The sequence below is a fragment of the Delphinus delphis genome, chromosome 11 (assembly GCF_949987515.2).
Source record: "Delphinus delphis chromosome 11, mDelDel1.2, whole genome shotgun sequence".
Classification (NCBI taxonomy): Eukaryota; Metazoa; Chordata; class Mammalia; order Artiodactyla; family Delphinidae; genus Delphinus; species Delphinus delphis.
In genome coordinates, this window is record NC_082693.1 from 26,182,825 (window position 1) to 26,198,762 (window position 15,938).

Here is a 15,938-nt window from a genome sequence, read left to right on the forward strand (position 1 = left end):
TTACAGATCAATATCACTCATGAATATAGATGAAAAATCCTCAACAAAATACTAGCAAACAGAATCCAACAACACATGAAAAGGATCATACACCGTGATCAAGTGGGATTTATCCCAGGGAGGCAAGGATTCTTCAATATATGCAAATCAATAAATGTGATACACCATATTAACAAAATGAAGAAGAAAAACCATATGATCATCTCAATAGATGCAGAAAAAGCTTCCGACAAAATTCAACACAAATTTATGATAAAAACTCTCCAGAAAGTGGGCATAGAGGGAACCTATTTCAACATAATAAAGACCATATATGACAAACCCACAGCAAACATCATTCTCAATGGTGAAAAACTGAAAGCATTTCCTCTAAGATCAGGAAGAAGACAAGGATGTCCAGTCTCACCACTATTATTCAACATAGTTTTGGAAGTTTTAGCCTCGGCAATCAGAGAAGAAAAAGAAATAAAATTAATACAAATTGGAAAAGAAGAAGTAAAACTGTCACTGTTTGCCGATGACATGATACTATACATAGAGAAGCCTAAAGATGACACCAGAAAACTACTAGAGCTAATCAATGAATTTGGTAAAGTTGCAGGATACAAAATTAATGCACAGAAATCTCATGCACTCCTATACACTAATGATGAAAAATCTCTAAGAGAAATAAAGGAAACACTCGCATTTACCACTGCAACAAAAAGAATAAAATACCTAGGAATAAACCTACCTAAGGAGACAAAAGACCTGTATGCAGAAAACTATAAGACACTGATGAAGAAATTAAAAACAATACAAACAGATGGAGCGATATATCATGTTCCTGGACTGGAAGAATCAACATTGTGAAAATGACTACACTACCCAAAGCAATCTACAGATTCAATGCAATCCCCATCAAACTACCAATGACATTTTTCACAGAACTATAACAAAAAATTTCACAGTGTGTTTGGGAACACAAATGACCCCGAATAGCCAAAATATCTTGAGAAAGAAAAACGCAGCTGGAGGAATCTGGCTCCCTGACTTCAGACTATACTACAAAGCTACAGTAATCAAGACAGTATGGTATTGGCACAAAAACAGAAATATAGATCAATGGAACAAGATAGAAAGCCCAGAGATAAACCCACGTACCTATGGTCAACTTATCTATGACAAAGAAGGCAAGGACATACAATGGAGAAAAGACAGTCTCTTCAATAAGTGGTACTGGGAAAACTGGACAGCTACATGTAAAAGAATGAAATTAGAACACTCCCTAACACCATACACAAAAATAAACTCAAAATGGATTAAAGACCTAAATGTAAGACCAGACACTATAAAACTCTTAGAGGAAATCATAGGAAGAACACTCTTTGACATAAATCACAGCAAGATCTTTTTTGATCCACCTCCTAAAGTAATGGAAATAAAAGAAAAAGAAACAAATGAGACCTAATGAAACTTAAAAGCTTTTGCATAGCAAAGGAAACCATAAACAAGATGAAAAGACAACTCTCAAAATGGGAGAAAATATTTGCAAACGAATCAACAAAGGATTAATCTCCAAAATATATAAACAGCTCATATAGCTCCATATTAAAAAAACAAACAACCCAATCCAAAAATGAGCAGAAGACCTAAATAGACATTTCTCCAAAGAAGACATACAGATGGCCAAGAAGCACATGAAAAGCTGCTCAACATCACTAATTATTAGAGAAATGCAAATCAAAACTACAATGAGGTATCACGTCACACCAGTTAGAATGGGCTTCCTCAGAAAATCTACAAACAACAAATGCTGGAGAGGGTGTGGAGAAAAGGGAACCCTCTTGCACTGTTGGTGGGAATGTAAACTGATACAGCCACTATGGAGAACAGTATGGAGGTTCCTTAAAAAACGAAAAACAGGGGCTTCCCTGGTGGCGCAGTGGTTGAGAATCTGCCTGCTAATGCAGGGGACATGGGTTCGAGCCCTAGTCTGGGGGGATCCCACATGCCACGGAGCAACTAGGCCCGTGAGCCACAAGAACTGAGCCTGCACATCTGGAGCCTGTGCTCCCCAATAAGAGAAGCCGCGATAGTGAGAGGCCTGCACACTGCGATGAAGAGTAGCCCCCGCTTGCCACAACTAGAGAAAGCCCTTGCACAGAAACGAAGACCCAACACTGCAAAAATAAATTAATTAATTAAAAAAAAAAAAGAAGAAAGTCTAAAAAAAAAAGAAACGAAAAATAGAATTACCATATGACCCAGCAATCCCACTACTGGGCATATACCAGAGAAAACCACAATTCAAAAAGACACATGCACCCCAATGTTCATTGTGGCACTATTTACAAGAGCCAGGTCATGGAAGCAACCTAAATGCCCATCAACAGATGAATGGATAAAGAAGATATGGTATATATATACAATGGAATATTACTCAGCCATAATAAGGAACGAAATTAGGTCATATGCTGAGATGTGGATGGATCTAGAGACTGTCATACAGAGTGAAGTAAGTCAGAAAGAGAAAAACAAATACCGTATATTAACACATATATGTGGAACCTAGAAAAATGGTACAGATGAACCAGTTTTCAGGGCAGAAACTGAGACACAGATGTAGAGAACAAACGTATGGACACCAAGGAGGGAAAGCCACGGTGGGGTGGGGGTGGGGGTGTGATGAATTGCTCGATTGGGATTGACATGTATACACTGATGTGTATAAAACTGATGACAAGTAAGAGCCTGCTGTATTAAAAAAAAAAAAAAGAAAAAAACCTGAGCCTAGGGGATTAGGGGAGGGATGGAGTGGGAGGTTGGGGTTAGCAGATGTAAGCTATTATATATGGAATGGATAAACCACAAGGTCCTACTGTATAGCACAGGGAACTGTATTCAGTATCCTATGATAAACCATAATGCTAAAGAATATTAAAAAAATGTATATATATGTATAACTGAATCACTTTGTTGTACAGCAGAAATTAAGACAACATTGTATATCAACTATACTTCAATAAAAAATTAATTAGTATTAAAAAAATAAAAATAAAGTTTGGGGCTCCATTACATACGCACAACTGATAAAATCATTAACCATGTTATCGAAACTCAGTCTCTAATCTCCTCCCCTCTCCTAAGTTGGTTCAATGTCCTTCTGTAACCAACCTCTACCTGAAGCTATCTAGGAGTCCCATCATTAGTTGCCTCATTAGGATAATATTCCTATTACCAGGATATCCCCAGGGTTCTAGAAGTTCTGTGCCAGGAACTCAGGACAAAGACCAGATAAATTCTTACTAGGCACTGTGCATCCTACCACCAAGCATAGAACACAACAGTACATTATTTACTTGCAAAAATAACCTTAACAATGAAGCCAGGATCTATAGTCCTCTGCTAATGATGAAAAAACAAACCGTTTTGCTCCTAATCCATGCTTGTCATACTATCCCTTTTGTAATAAAATATGAAACAAGAAAAAAGCTTTAAAAAGCCATTGAAGTAGTATAACTGACATCATGAAACTCTCTAAGAGGAAAGGGTTTATTATTATAATTATTATAAATAATATAAAAGGGTTTATTTATTATTTAATTGTTATAAATAATAATTATAGCCAAGAAAACAAGGTTCTAGGGACTTCCCTGGTGCCCCAGTGGTTAAGAATCCGCCTGCCAATGCAGGGGACACAGGTTCGATCCCTGGTCCAGGAAGATCCCACATGCCATGGAGCAACTAAGCCCGTGTGCCACAAATACTGAGCCTGTGCTCCAGAGCCTGTGAGCCACAACTACTGAGCCCACGTGCTGCAACTACTGAAGCCAGCGCGCCTAGAGCCCATGCTCCGCAACAAGAGAAGCCACCGCAATGAGAAGCCCATGCACCTCAACGAAGAGTAGCTCCCACTCGCCGCAACTAGAGAAAGCCCACGCGCAGCAACAAAGACCCAACAGCCAAAAATCAATAAAAAAATAAAATTAAAAAAAAAAAAGAAAACAAGGTTCCAGTTCTAGTTGAATATCCTGGAGTCTAGTAGCCTAGGGCAAATCACAATTTCTTTGAGCAAAAATTTCCTCATACATAATATACAGATTATTTTATTACTATAATAACACATTATTAGTATGCAGTATTATTAGATATCTATCTTCTGTGAGAATCATTTACCCAATGTATTTCTGGGAAAGCATGTTAATGTTATTCTTCATGTTGCATTTTATCATACAAAATAAAACAAATCTTCTCCTATTGCTAAAGAACTTATTCTCTGCTAAAGAGCCTCCAAGAGAGCCACCCTTTGCCTTTAGGAACAAAAGAAAGTCACCTACCATTAAAATATTATAGCTGACAAGTAATACTACAGAGCTAGAGTTCTGAGATGTTCAAATGGAAGCTTTTCTGCTGCTTGAATCAAAGAAGCAGCTATTTGCACAGAGCTAACGTAGACCTTTCACTCCACTTACATTCGTTACTTTTTGCTGCCAATGCTCTCACCAAAAAAAAAAAAAAAATTATAAGGTGTTCAGACACACGTGTAACCCAGTTTAGTTTGCACAGGAATATCAATTAACTTACACAGGAATACCACTTTATTCCCCCTACCCTCTTCAAAAAAAAAAAAAATTCCTGCATAAGAATTCAACCATGTTCTCTGAAGAAAAGAAATTATTTCTTTTGTTTCATTAGTAAAACATTTGTTTTACTAATGCTACTGCCCCATGGTGTATGAAATTATTCTAACATGAGCAAAATCACGCAAAATAAATATTAGTAACAGGATTCACTGGGAAAGAGAATCTTCCTATAAGAATCAAAAAGAAGCAGTATTATTCCAAGAATTACCTGAAGTTGCTGGTAGCTAGAATGGTCCATTGATGTGACAGCCTCTGAGTCTCTGTGCATCAGTGTGCACTTTCACCAAAGGCCTTCCAGGTCCTCCTCTAATATGCTGAATGTGAGATAGAACACTCAGGCTTTAAAATGAACTAACGAGACTCTAGGTTTTAAAATGGTATTAAGGTTGAGCACAGACCCAGGACATCACGGTCCACATACATGGGGAAGGAGGGGGGCATGGGGGGAACATGACCTGTAAGATGACCAAGATCTTCCCATTTCTACAAGAGACTGTGATTCCTAAAGCTACTGTCTAGCATATTAAGAAAGAAGAAGGTCACCTTTGGTGGGGGAAAAACCACTTTTTTAAGGTTTCAAAATTAACATGAAACAAAACCCACCAAGAAGGATAAAAATGGGAGGGGGAGTAGAATTTTCCTCTTCTCTATGGGAAAAACAAACTCCTCCTTCCCCTCTCCACCAGAAAAACACAGAAGAAAACCCTCAAGGTGATCTTTAGCCCTGAGTTTCAATTCACAATTCCCACTTCTCATCAAGAATCTCCACTCATCTCAGCAGTACCAGCAGCCTCAACTTCAACACTTTCAAAGCTAACTCCTCTTCTCCCTCAAAGATTTTCCTCTGTTAATAGTGCCATAACCCATGTAGTTATCAAATATTACTATTTACTATTCATCTCTGAAGAGAGTTAATTTAACACTAAAAATAACTCTATCAAAAAGGTATCACGGGCTTCCCTGGTGGCGCAGTGGTTAAGAATCTGCCTGCCGATACAGGGAACATGGGTTCAAGCCCTGATCTGGGAAGATCCCACATGCCGCGGAGCAGCTAAGCCCGTGCACCTCAACGACTGAGTCTGCACTCTTTTTTTTTTTTTTTTTTTTTTTTTGCAGTACGCGGGCCTCTCACTGCTGTGGCCTCTCGCGTTGTGGAGCACAGGCTCCGGATGTGCAGGCTCAGCAGCCATGGCTCACGGGCCCAGCCGCTCCGCGGCATGTGGGATCCTCCCGGACCGGGGCACGAACCTGTTTCCCCTGCATCGGCAGGCGTACTCTCAATCACTGTGCCACCAGGGAAGCCCTGAGCCTGCACTCTAGAGCCCACAAGCCACAACTGCTGAGCCCACGTGCGACAACTACTGAAGCCCATGCACCTAGAGCCCGTGCTCTGCAACAAGAGAAGCCACCACAATAAGAAGCCTGTGCACTGCAAGGAATAGTCCCCGCTCGCCGCAACTAGAGAAAGCCCGCGCACAGCAACGAAGACCCAATGCAGCCAAATATAAAATAAATAAAATAAAATTTTAAAAATAGTTAAAAAAAAAAAAAAAAGAAGGTATCACATCCACTACTTGTATTCTAGCACCCAGAGCACTACCTGGTATGTAGCTGGGACATCTGACTCACTGGGAGCCATTCTAGATTTAGAGTCTAGATTTCTCCCCCTTCCCTCACCTGGACCCGGCTCCTTTCCTTCCATATTCAAATAGCCATTACATTTATAATTTATGCCTCTTTAATATCCCTCCCAATCATCCTTTCCTTTCTATTTTCACTGCCACTTTGTTAATTCTGAATCTCAGGCCAGCCTCAGAATACTTAGACAGCTTCCTAACTTACAGTCTCCCTGCCATACATTGTACATTGTACTCCCCTTCTAATCATCTCTCTCCTCTTGTTCTCTCTCTCTCTCTCTCTCTCTCACTTACTCACTCACTCAACAAATATTTATGGAGCTCTATGAGCCAAGGCACTATTCTAGCTTTGGGGATGTAACAGCACAGCAGACTGTATTTTCCAAAGATGTCCACAACAATATCTCCTGTTCTACATGCTCTTCTGAAACTCCATTAGAAGGTGGAGTCCATGTCCCCTGCCTTTAAAGCTAGAAGGGCCTTACGACTGCCTCAAACGTAAGAGTACCAGAGAAATGAGGCTATGGCTTCTAAGGCTAAGTCATAAAAAAATGCCATGCATTTCCACCTCGTTCTCTTGGGACACATGCCCTTAAAACACAGCCACATGCTGTGAGAAGGAGAGAAACTGAGGGCCCAGCCAACAGTGAGCAACAGCCCACCAGCCCTGAAGTGAGCCAACTGCAACTGTGTCCTCTGGCCCGAGTCAGGCCACTCAGCTGATGCAGCATGGAGCACAGACAAGTGGGCCTCATGGTGGGCTGCCCAAATTGCAGATCTGTGAGCAAAACTAATGACTGTCATTTTAAGCAGATAGTTTTCAGGTGGTTTGGTTTGTTATGCAACAATAAGTAACTGGAACAAACAGTGAACAAAAAGGCAAAAAAAATCCTTGTCCTCATGGAGTTTGTATTTTAGGAGGAGATAAACAAAAATAATAAATATAAATTATACGGTATGTTGAAAGACAAAAAAGTGCAATGGAAAGTTAAAGAAAAATAAGAGGAGAGCAGTACACAGCACCAGTTGCAATATTAAATAGGGAGGTCACGTGGTCTCATTAAGATGATGATGTCTGAGCAGAGACTTAAAGAAGTGAATAAACCTTATCTCTCAGGAAAATCAAAGTGAACTAAGACACCAATCTCATAAGTTCAGATCCCTGTCACCCACAGTCCAGATTCCTCAGATGGCACTTGAGGACCACCGTGATCTAGACCTAGTCTACATGTGCAGCTCTGGCTTCCGAACTCCCCACTCCCAATACACCTGCACTTGAGCTCAATGACTTGCAGTTCCCTTTAAGGACCATCATCTTGTGTCCGGAATGTCTTCCCTCATATTAGTTTTCTATTGCCTCCTTAATAAATTATGACAAACATGACAACTTAAAACAATACCTACACTTATTATCAGTTTCTGTGGATCAGAAGTCTGGGCATAGTGTGGCCCAAAGGGTTCCTTTGCTCTGGGTCTCGCAATACTGGAGTCGTCCTGTTGTCAGGGCTGCATTCCTTTCTGAGCTCTGGGGAAGAATCATTTCCAAGCTCACCCCAGTTGTTGGCAGAGTTCAGTTCCACTCGGTTATAGGGCTAAGGTCCCCATTCCCTTACTGCCTGTCAGCTGGGCTGCCCTTAGCACCTAAGGCCTCACTCTGGTCCTTGCATTTGGCCCCTGCTGGGCTCCTACAGGTCTTTAAGCACAAAAAAAGTAAAGAGTTTCTTCCATAACACAGTATAAAACTACAAATTAGAACAGATCATTTTTATGGTCCAACATCTTTTAAATTCCATGAGCTTAATTTTTAAATGAATCACTACTGTACAAACATTGTACTAAATACCTATTAGTTGATGTGTTAAAATAAAAACTCACTGATATTAAGGTTCAGAACACAGCATTTCTCTTCTTTTCTTGGTTGGCACATAACTATAATGCCCTTTTTTTTTTTTTTAAAGGAAATAGAACCGTTTAGTTTTTGGAACTCCATTCCTGTAACTACTCTGCATATTGCTATCCACTGTCCAATTCTATCTCCTCCTTTCGACTTTAATCTCTTCAACACATTATTCATCCTTACTTCCTCAACACCTACTTAATACTATGCCTGGTACATATGTTCTTTAATGTTTGTTGCATAAATGGATAAATGAATGAAAATTGTTCTCACGTCTGAATCATATACTCTAGAATTTGTAAGACTTATTTAAAGAATTGGTAGCTGTGAAAATGAGTCATTTCAAAACTTTGACTATATAAACTGAAATGTAATTTAAGTAAAGGAATAAAATTAGCCCATTTTCTTTAGAACATTTTATTTCTTTTCCAATTTGTGCTGACTTGTACATTAGAAGTTGACACCTACCTTATTTCAAACATAAGAACATAAGGATATTATTACTGTATCATATGTCCATGGTGGTATCACATAACCAGAAGTTTATTATTCTTTGCTTTGAATCCAGGACTACATGGCTAACTTTTTTTTTCAAAGTAAACTTTAGTTTTTGGAATGGTTTTAGATTTACAGAAAAATTGGGAAGATAGTATAGAGTTCCAATATACCCTCCAACTAGTTTCCCCTCATCTGTAAACATTACATTACCATTAATGAAGCAATATTGATACATTATTATTAATTAAAGTCTATACTTTATTCATTTCCACAGTTTTTATCTAAGGTCCTTTTTTTGTTCCAGAATCCCATACACACATTACATTTAGTCATGTCTCTAAGCTCTTCTTGGCTGGGACAATTTCTCAGACTTTCCTTGTTTTAGATGACACTGACAGTTTTGAAGAGTACTTGTCAGGTATTTTGTAGAAAGTCCCTCAAATGGGATTTGTCTGATGTTTTCCTAATAATTAGACTGAGGTTAAGGATTTTGGGAAAAAGATCATGGAGGTAAAGTGCCGTTTTCATCACATGATATCAGGAATATACATCAATAGGACTTATCACTGTTGATGATCACCTTGATCACCGGACTGAGACAATGTTTCTCCATTGTAAAATTCCTCTATTTTCTCCATTTTCCAACTATAATCTTTAGAAGGAAATCACTATAACCAGTCCACACTTAGAGTGGAGCATTGTGCTCCATGTCCTTGGGGGAAGAGTAGCTACATAAATTATTTGGAATTCTAGTGCAAGGGAGATGTGTCTCTCCCCTCCTTAATTTATTTGATCATTTATTTACATCGTATGAACTCATGGATATTTTATATTGTGGGTCATAATCCAATGTACTTTTATTTTGTTGTTCACACGGCCACTGGGAACTCTTTCATTTGTCTCTTGGGGCCCACTGACATACTCTCATCTATGTGTTGTGTTTTGGTTTTGGTTTTGGCACTTCCTTAATTTCTGGCACTATAAGATGCCCCAGGCTCATCTTGAATACGTCCTGCTCCATTTCCAGAGTTAGCCATTTCTTCAAGGATCCCTCAATCCTTTAACTGGAGAATGGTATTACAAACAAGATCTGGGCACTAGGTGTGCTCATTCCTACTGGGGTATCACTGCTTCTAGGCCCTTCAGAAGTTTTTAACTACTAACCTGTTTTTAACTACTACTTAAATAGGAGAAGGGTTACAATACTAGTTTATAAATACATTTTTAAACTTCTTTATAACAATATCTTATGAAGTATTTGTTCTTTGTAATATTTTCAGCAGTTGCCTAATATTTTCATATTAGGATTGCACCTTTCCCCTCCACTCTACCAGCCTACCTTTACATAGTCGTCAATTCTCAGCCTGGAGGGGCAATGGGAGATACAGTTTTTAGCATCTTTGTTGAAATCTTTGGAGAAAAGATGCCAAGAATGTTTTTATAAACTTATTAACTGCTGATTTTATACAAATGTACAAATAGTTTTGTACAAATGTAGCTGCAAAATAGGTCAAACTCTTAATGCAAATAACTTTATCCTACCCTTCCCTCATCTGAAAAGATTTTAGGAAACTCATCCATCCCAGACACAGACAAGAACTGAGTATATTCAAGACAAGATCTGAGTATACTCAAGAACTAAGTATATCCATATTTCTGTGGAATTCTCGTATTTCTCAGAATATTTTATTTTGGATGGTCTTAAATCTTTCAAATACTAAACAATTTACGTAGTATAATATAGGAGGGCATTTTAAAGAAAAATATGTATTTCCTATTCTCTAGGAGTCTCTTTTCACTATGCCCTTTCAGCAACACGTAAGGTAAATTACTTTTACAGCTTATTCATTTTATCCCATTTTCTTGCCTATACTGTACCTTCATTATTAAATTTCTCATAAACTCTATGATTCAAGTTGTCCAAACCAAAGAGTTTTATAGGACTTAACCAAGCCTGCGTGCCACAACTACTGAAGGCCACGTGCCTAGAGCCCATGCTCCGCAACAAGAGAAGCCACCACAATGAGAATCCCGTGCACTGCAACTAAGAGTAGCCCCCAGCTCTCCACAACTAGAGAAAGCCTGCACGTGCAGCAACAAAGACCCAATGCAGCCAAAAAAAAAAAAAAAAAAAAAAAGCTTTACAGAGGCCTTCGAGTAGTTTCTACTCTAATATCTTATTTATTTCTTAAAAAGTTTTCCCATTACATTTCAAATATCTTTACAAAGAGATTTATCAATTTGACAAATGCAATGTCACCTTGTTTTATTTTTGGCTTAATTCATAACTGTCACAAAGCTCTGCGTAATTATTTTCACAGTTAGTAACTTTATGCATTTGTTTTACATTGCCACTTTGTGAATGTAAAATGGATCATGTAACTTCGTTTATTCACAGAATTGTCATGTTTGGTCATTTAGATGTAAACTATAAATTTTTGAAACAAGTGGGAATTTGAATATTAACTAGATAATATTTTTAAAATGATATTATTTAAAAATTTTAGGTTTGATAATTGTACTAGAGTAATGTAAAAACAAAGAGGCTTTGTTACCTGAAAATTGGGTTTGCCTCTTGGTGGGTATCAAGCCAAAAGACATAATCAGGCCAAAGATTGAGGAAAGGAAGGATTTCTTACAGCAAGTAAAGAGAACACCAGGGATCTTTCCCAAAGTACTGTCTCCTGAACAGCAAAATTGGGGAAGTTTTAAGCTAAAGATACATGCATATTTGCGAAGGGGATTGGGCAGTTTACAGGTCTACAGAGTCCAAGCTTTAGCTGACTGAAGTCAGGAGGGTCAGAAAAGTTCAACATCATCATCCTTTGGGTTCCAACTGATCTCGTGGTTGAGCACTTCAGGTTAACCTATACCACTGACAGAGAACTGGGAGTCTTTACAACTGATCTTTGCAACAACAGCAAAGTTACTTCTTTTGCCTGATAACAGTTTGTTTCTGCATTTTTTTGTTCCCTTAAGATCATTTCTGGGACTTCCCTGGTGGTCCAGTGGGTAAGACTCCGTGCTCCCAATGCAGGGGGCCCAGGTTCGATCCCTGGTAGGGGAACTAAATCCTGCATGCATGCCACAACTAAGAGTTCGCATGCCGCAACTAAGAAGTTCACGTGCTGCAACAAAGATCACACACGCCACAACTAAGACCTGGTGAAGCCTAAATAAATAAAGTTTTCTTTTTTTAAAAAAGATCATTTCTGAGACCTGTTCAAGGACAAGCATTGGGCCAGACTTAGATCACAAAATGGTTTAGGCCAAAACTGGCTTCTCTTATATCAAGAAAGCAATGGCTGGTTCTCTTTCTCCGGGAACCACCTACCCTAACTGCTTACAGCCTTATTTTTCAGAGATAGCTGCTGAAATATTTCAAATAAAATCACATGATGTTTGGGATTTGCTTAAAACATAATACAGGGGCATGAAGAGGAAACAATGCTGACCATGAGTTGATAATTCTTGAATCTGTATAATGGGTATATGGGGGTTCATTGTACTACTCTATCTACCTACATATGTTCAAAATTCTCCATATGAAAATTTTTTAAAATCATTAATGCTAAAAGAAAATAGGTCATTCATGAAAAACTTAGTAAATGTAAGGGCAGAAAGTAAATATTTCAACATCTCTCTGAAAGATAATGACTCACTCTCCTCCTTCTGTAAGACAACCACAATGTATTATGCCTAAAAAATAAACAGTAATTCCCTAATATCAAACATCTAGCCATTATTCAAATTTCCAATTATTTCATAAATGTAATAATTATTTTTAACAGTTTGTATCAGGACCCAAATAAAGTCCATATATTGTGATTTGTTGATATGCCCTTTAAGTCTCTCTCTTTTTTTTTTTTTTTTGCGGTACGCAGGCCTCTCACCACTGTGGCTTCTCCCGCTGCAGAGCACAGGCTCTGGACGTGCAGGCTCAGCGGCCATGGCTCACAGGCCCAGCCGCTCCGTGGCATGTGGGATCCTCCCAGACCAGGGCATGAACCCGTGTCCCCTGCATCGGCAGGCGGATTCCCAACCACTGCGCCACCAGGAAAGCCCCCTTTAAGTCTCTTTTAATCTTAGGGTTTCTACTCCACATCTTTTTTTCCCCTCTTGGGGTTTCTTTGTTGATAGAGTTTCCCACAGTTTGAATTTTGTCGACTGCATTCCCATTCTATGGTTTAACCTGGCCCTGTCTTCTAACTGGTAATCTAGAGCTGCACTGTTCAATAAAGTAGCCACTAACATGTGGCTATTTAAATTTTAATTAATTAAAAATAAATAAAATTAAAAATTCAGTTCCTTAGTTGCATAAGACACATTTCTAGTAGCTATCACATTGGACAGACCAAGACTCACCCAAGTCAAGGCCAGGGATTGACTCTCTCCTCTCTTGAAAAAGGCTGAGGAAAACAGAATGGAAGTAAATAGAAATAAACATTCCTCTCGCACACAAAGTGTTTTCTGTAATAAAGAGGGTTCAATATTCTCATAATGTGGGGAATAAATCTTAGTTTTCTGTTTCTGGAGCATAAATATAGAATGACTAAGCTATATGTGACCTTGGGTAAACTACTGATTCTGTGTTTTCCAGAAAGAAAAATGGCAATGATGAGTAAAGTTATATCATAAAAAATGTAGGGCTTCCCTGGTGGCGCAGTGGTTGGGAGTCCGCCTGCCGATGCAGGGGACACGGGTTCATGCCCCGGTCCGGGGGGGATCCCACATGCCGCGGAGCGGCTGGGCCCGTGAGCCATGGCTGCTGAGCCTGCACGTCTGGAGCCTGTGCTCCGCAATGGGAGAGGCCACAACAGTGAGAGGCCCGCATACCACAAAAACAAAACAAAACAAACAAACAAAAAAAGGAATAAAACTGCTGGACTTCCCTGGTGGCTCAGTGGTTGAGAATCCACCTGCCAATTCAGGGGACATGGGTTTGAGCCCTGGTCTGGGAGGATCCCACATGCTCCAGAGCAACTAAGCCCGTGTGGCCAACTATTGAGCCTGCGCTCTAGAGCCCATGAGCCACAACCACTGAGCCCTTGTGCCGTAACTACTAAAGCCCACGTGCCTTTGCTCTGCAACAAGAGAAGCCACCACAATGAGAAGCCCACACACCCCAACGAAGAGTAGACCCCGCTCACCACAACTAGACAAAGCCCACGTGGGGCAACAAAGACCCAACACAGACAAAAATTAATTAATTAATTAATTAAAAAAGAAGATAAAGTTAATCTTTCTTTAAAAAAGAATAAAACTGTTAGTAAAAGAATGAAATTAGAACACTCCCTAACACCATACACAAAAATAAACTCAAAATGGATTAAAGACCTAAATGTAAGGCCAGACACTATAAAACTCTTAGAGGAAAACATAGGCAGAACACTCTATGACATAAATCACAGCAAGATTCTTTTTGACCCACCTCCCAGAGAAATGGAAATAAAACCAAAAATAAACAAATGGGACCTAACGAAACTTAAAAGCTTTTGCACAGCAAAGGAAACTATAAACAAGACAAAAAGACAACCCTTAGAATGGGAGAAAATATTTGCAAATGAAGCAACTGACAAAGGATTAATCTCCAAAATACACAGGCAGCTCATGAAGCTCACTATCAAAAAAACAAACAACCCAATCCAAAAATGGGCAGAAGACCTAAGTAGACATTTCTCCAAAGAAGATAAAAAGACTGCCAACAAACACATGAAAGGATGCTCAACATCACTAATCGTTAGAGAAATGCAAATCAAACTACAGTGAGGCAACACCTCACACCAGTCAGAATGGCCATCATCAAAAAATCTACAAACAATAAATGCTGGAGAAAAGGGAACCCTCTTGTACTGTTGGTGGGAGTGTAAATTGATACAGCCACTATGGAGAACAGTATGGAGGTTCCTTAAAAAACTAAAAATAGAACTACCATACTACCCAGCAATCCCACTACTGGGTATATACCCTGAGAAAAACATAATTCAAAAAGAGTCATGTACCACAATGTTCACTGCAGCACTATTTACAATAGCCAGGACATGGAAGCAACCTAAGTGTTCATCGACAGATGAATGGATAAAGAAGATGTGGCACATATATACGATGGAATATTACTCAGCCATAGAAAGAAACAAAATTGAGTTATTTGTAGTGAGGTGGATGGACCTAGAGTCTGTCATACAGAGTGAAGTCAGTCAGAAAGAGAAAAACAAATATTGTATGCTAACACACATATATGGAATCTGAAGGAAAAAAAAGGTTCCGAAGAACCTAGGGACAGGACAGGAATAAAGACACAGACGTAGAGAATGGAGTTGAGGACATGGGGAAGGGGAAGGGGAAGTTGGGACGAAGTGAGAGAGTGGCAATGACATATGTACACTACCAAATGTAAAATAGATAGCTAGTAGGAAGCAGCCGCATAGCACAGAGAGATCAGCTCAGGGCTTTGTGTCCACATAGAGGGGTAGGATAGGGAGGGTGGGAGGAAGGTGCAAGAGGGAGGGGATATGGAGATATATGTATACATATAGCTGATTCACTTTGCTATACACCAAACTAACTCACCATTGTAAAGCAACTATACTCCAATAAAGACATTAAAAAAGAAAAAAAAGGAATAAAACTGCTAGAAACTTCCATGTGTAAGGGTTTTTGTGCGGATATAAGCCTTCAACTCCTTTGGATAAATAACAAGGAGTGTGACTAATGAATCATATGGTAAGGTATGTTTAGTTTTGTAAGAAACTGTCAAAATGACTTCTAAAGTAGCTATACCATTTTGCATTCCCACTGGCAATGAAGGAGAATTGTCAAGTGTTTACTTTTAACATTTATTAATTTATTTAGATATATTTATGTTGTCATGCTTGTCAACAGTGGCTCTGTTATCATTACAGTTACTTTTTGAGTTATTTGACACATGGCTACATTGACTATAAAGGGTTATGTATAACTTCGTTACATATGTAACTAGACAAAATTATACACTGCCTACAGAAAACAATACTCTCTCTACTTTAATAAATAAACCAATGAGCTGTAACAATGAACCTCACATATTATTTTGAACTCTGAGAGTAACTAGGGATATGGACATCTCAGGAATGACTTTTACGTAAGTAGCAGTAAAAATGATCTAATCTGTAGATTAGATAATGAGCTTTCTTAGAAGTGTCAAGAATCAGAAATTCTTACACTCACAATAGGAAGAGTTCTTAGAGATCAAACAGGGAATCACTTCCAAAGCCCTGACTGGTAATTTCTCCAGCTCAAGTA

At 38.9% G+C, this 15,938-nt stretch overlaps 1 protein-coding gene across 2 annotated transcripts in view; it reads right to left on the reverse strand.

The window, feature by feature from the left end:
- The window catches only part of DENND5B (DENN domain containing 5B), a 209,227-nt gene that overhangs the window by 122,355 nt on the left and 70,934 nt on the right, over window positions 1-15,938 (reverse strand). The window lies entirely within an intron of this gene.